This window comes from Paramisgurnus dabryanus, chromosome 23 (genome assembly GCF_030506205.2).
Source record: "Paramisgurnus dabryanus chromosome 23, PD_genome_1.1, whole genome shotgun sequence".
Classification (NCBI taxonomy): Eukaryota; Metazoa; Chordata; class Actinopteri; order Cypriniformes; family Cobitidae; genus Paramisgurnus; species Paramisgurnus dabryanus.
The window spans coordinates 31,685,059-31,689,505 of record NC_133359.1 but is presented as its reverse complement, the minus strand read 5'-3'; the positions used below and the strand labels follow the sequence as shown (position 1 = coordinate 31,689,505).

Sequence of the window (4,447 nt, the reverse complement as noted above, 5' to 3'; positions counted from 1 at the left end):
AGATAGTGACCATTGACTCCCATAGTAGGAATAAAAAAAAGATGGAATTTTATAGGTTCAATGAAAATTCTTTCATAATTTACTCATCCTTGTGTAGTTTTAAACCTGTATGCATTAGTTTTTTTCTGATTAACACAAAAAGAAAATATTTTTAGGAGTGATGGTAAACCCACAGCAGATAGTGACCATTGACTCCCATAGTAGGAATAAAAAAATGATGGAATTTTATAGGTTCAATGAAAATTCTTTCATAATTTACTCATCCTTGTGTTATTTTAAACCTGTATACATTAGTTTTTTCTGATTAACACAAAATAAAATATTTTGAGGAATGATGGTAAACCCACAGCAGATAGTGACCATTGACTCCCATAGTAGGAATAAAAAAATGATGGAATTTTATAGGTTCAATGAAAATTCTTTCATAATTTACTCATCTTCGTGTTGTTTTAAACCTGTATGCATTAGTTTTTTTCTGATAAACACAAAAGAAAATATTTTGAGGAATGATGGTAAACCCACAGCAGATAGTGACCACCCAGATAGCAAAAAATGTCCGCAGGACTTCTTTTTGCCGCCAGCCCTAAGCTGTCGGCTATAGGTGCGTCTCGCTGGCGGGGATGAAACGTTTGCCGCCGAATACGTCACCCCCCTTTCTTGCGATTTGCCGCCGGCATCCAGCCGGCGGCCCGACTGCTTAATTTTCTCTGGCGGTTGCCTCTGTCTAACAGACCGCGGCAGGCTGGCGGCAAGCCGCTTTGAAATGTTCTCTTAACCGACCGTTGGCCATTGGAGTTAGAGTACACTGACAGCATTTTAACTACCTTTCACATTTGAAGCGGTTATACAATCATAATAGCCTATATGTGTTAATTATATCCAATAGGATAGTTGTTTTGCTCCAAAGCAAAGATATGTAAGTTATGTTTATACGAATGTGTTTTCAGTTAGTTTCCTTTTTTTACACCCTGAGTTCAAGCATGTTTCACATGCATCTAAAGCCAGTAGGGTTTATAACAGATTCTTGAAGGTTTAGGAAATTACATTTAAATTACTTTGAAACTCTGAAGCGATTATACAGTAATATATGTAAAATATATCGAATTATTGTATGCACTCAGTCAGGTCAACATTTTTACATGTCTTTGATTTATGCACTTGACTTGAAATTTCCTTTATGTCTTTCATTATTTTCCAACCTTTTACATGTACAAGGATTATTTTGCGATCTGTACAAATTAATTTTTAAGTGATAAAGCACAAACAGTGAAGTAACGCCACCGGTCGAGAGGGGCAGCACCTCAACAAGACGGGAGAATTGTAAACCGGAAGATACCGTGTCCTGCCAGAGAGCACTCGTCGTTACAAGTTTTCAGTGTTTGAAGAGAGGATCAAGATACAGATTTAAGACGAAAGGCATCAATTACGATCGTTTAAGTAAGTACATGTTTCATTTTTGTGTAACGCAAGATTATGTTCATGTATATAAGTTGTTTAAATTACTTCGTTTGTCTGAACAAGTATGCTGCTAATCCCCTAGCTAAAGTGGCTAGCCAGTGTTAGCGAACACATGCTGTTTTGCCTTTGTTACAGTACACACGGAGGTTAAGCAAAGTTCTAGTTCTTTTATTTTTTATTTAAAGGTTGTTACACTAAGTTTGCTCTCTGCTGCTAATCCAGTAGCTGAAGTGGCATTAACAATGTGGTTTTGTTCATATTTTCTTGCAGATAACTTGCCCAGAGCACAGCATCTCGTGTACAGCATGAAGTTTTCAGCTATCAAGGTAGTATATTCTAGGTCTGTGTCTTAGTGTGCAGTGTTTCAACAGTATTGAAAATAGTGCCTTTTAGTTATTGTTTTTTTTTAATAATGTAGATTTCTAGAGACTCCAGAATGAAAACCAAGCCCTGCACTGCAAAAAAATGAATGTCTTTCTTAGTTTTCTTTTGTCTTGTTTTCTAATATTAATATCTGAAAATTCTTAAATTGAGATACACCGACTTGGTAAGCAAGTGGCTTAAGATATTAAGTTTTGTTTATTGAAATAAATGATGGAAATCAAGAGGTTTTTGTTTACTTAAAACAAGTCAAAATATTTACCTGTGCAGTAAGAAAAATAAACTTAATTCCAGTTTCAACTTGATCAACTTAATTTAAGTTTATTTTTCTTACTGCATTGGCAGATATTTTGACTTGTTTTAAGTAAAAAGAAAAACTTGATTTTTATCATATATTTTAATAAACAAGACTTAATATCTTAAGCCACTTGCTTACCAAGTCAATGTATCTCAATTTGAGAATTTTTAGATATTTATATAAGAAAACAAGACAAAAAAACCTAGGTAATTCAATAATTGTTTGCAGTGTGAGGGAGAAGAACCAAGCCCTGAGGGAACGTAGTGAACGAGCAGGTGAGAACATGCACTCTTTCTTAAATTTTACTTTTTTTGTCTGTGATGTAGGTCCAATATTACCATATGCCTTTCATTTTGTAGCTTCGGATGACAGCGGCTCACTTTTGGCGTTGCTTGACAACACTTTGAGGCAGGATAAAAAGCTCCAGGAACAATTTGTAAGTGTGCTAATTTTGCCGTAGGGTAATCTAAAAAGTAAAATTAAGTTTGTATACTGCATATACAGTCTGAATCCACAGTCTCTCATTTATGTATGAGAAAATTCAGAGAAATGTATTTTGTAACACTTTTTTTGAATTTTCAGCTTTAGAGTATCTTCTCTAATCACCTTTCCATTAATACAACCTGGACTGGTGTAGGGAATCAAGCATGTTTTAGAGACCTGTTTCTGAAGACCATTGTTCAAAGTAAGTTAGATTTTTATATTTAAGTAGATGTGTATGGCCTTATGTTATTCAAATGGAATGACAGTTCTGTATTTTCTACAGGAGCCATCCGGAAGAACCCTGCAACCCAGGATGCCACTGATTGGGCTGTCCAGGTTAATGTTACGTGTTACCTGAAAGGAGCATCTGACCGTAAAGGCGGAAAAAGGCAGTACACAGCTGAGATGGACCCACGGATGACCCCTTAAACCGAGGCTGACTACTGACACCCCAGCATCGCTGACAACTGGAAACCTTTCTTTATCCTGCAGTCAGTAACATCAAGAACCCTAAAGAATCCTGAAGTGTCACACTACACTCAACCAATCCACACTTCACTTTGAAAATTACTATTCTTTTATTTTTCAAATTCCATGTGACCCTGCCTTAAGGGCGGCTCCTCGTATAGATATGGAATGGCGAGGATGTTTGTCCTTTATACAGGTGCACGAGATAAAGTACTGATTGTAAGTGCCTCATGCTTATACATTACATTCATGTGGATCTTTTTTTTTAATATCTTTAGTGTCTTTTACTGGGTTTTTTTAGTCATGTGGATTTGTTCTTTTTATCATTCTGTTTATGTTGGTGTGTGGTGTTATAAGCTACTGGAACCTTGAATTTCCCCTTGAGGGTCAATCAAGTATTTGTTCATTTTTAATTCACAATATACAGATCTTATTGCAGCAAAGTGAAAATATTGTGTTCCAGGTCAGCAGTGCCATTATAATAGTCTATTCTAGTCCAGAGCTTTACTCTAGGATAAGTGGTAATAATTTATTGTTAGAAATGACGATTTATTTGGTATGCTGCACGTTCTTTGGTACCAAATATCCTCATTACTTAATTTTATGTTTACTGGTAGCCAAATTCTTTTCATCCCAGAGCTGACCTCTAAATTATTAACAATTGTTGTAAATGATATGTTCTAATTTGCTTGTAATGTTTTTTTAAACTAGAATTTATTTGGAAACCTGCATGTATTTAGTACTTTTTTATTTTTCAGTTATTTATATTTCAGTGCTCTTACACATCTTGGTTCAATGACTGTTACTGTACTTTGAAATGTGGAATAAAAAATCCAAATGAGAATTTGTCTGGTTTGATCAATCATTATTTTTGATAAACTGCATGCTAGAATTAGCTTATATAAATATTATTTATATATATATAAACAATAAGCTAAAAAATAGCGTTTGCCTCCGACGGGCCGCGAAAGAGCCGCCTTCAATATAAAGGCGGCCGAACGGCGGTTGGCCGGCGGGCCAGCCGCGGATTGAAGGCGGTAGACAGGCGGCTGCCGCTTTTAAAAAGCGGCTGCTGCCGGCGGGCCGCCGTCAGACGTGTTTGCGATTACGCCCGTATGACGCTTCTACTGCCTCCAGAGCACCGCCGGTGGTCCGCCGACTCATTGCTATCTTTTGCTATCTGGGCATTGACTCCCATAGTAGGAATAAAAAAATGATGGAATTTTATAGGTACAATGAAAATTCTTTCATAATTTACTCATCCTCGTGTTGTTTTAAACATTTATGCATTAGTTTTTTTCTGATTAACACAAAAGAAAATATTTTGAGGAATGATGGTAAACCCACAGCAGATAGTGA

At 36.2% G+C, this 4,447-nt stretch overlaps 1 long non-coding RNA gene across 2 annotated transcripts; it reads left to right on the top strand.

Annotated features, from left to right (window-relative positions):
* The first annotated feature begins 1,259 nt into the window (after window positions 1-1,259).
* Window positions 1,260-3,932, top strand: LOC135744585 (uncharacterized). 2 transcript variants are annotated; one of them, XR_010530771.2, is made up of 6 exons: window positions 1,260-1,437; window positions 1,729-1,784; window positions 1,852-2,412; window positions 2,497-2,573; window positions 2,720-2,822; window positions 2,904-3,932. It is a non-coding gene; the product is annotated as an uncharacterized lncRNA (long non-coding RNA). The 2 variants fall into 2 exon arrangements; XR_010530768.2 differs by having other exon boundaries at window positions 1,264-1,437; window positions 1,877-2,412.
* The last annotated feature ends 515 nt before the right edge of the window (window positions 3,933-4,447 follow it).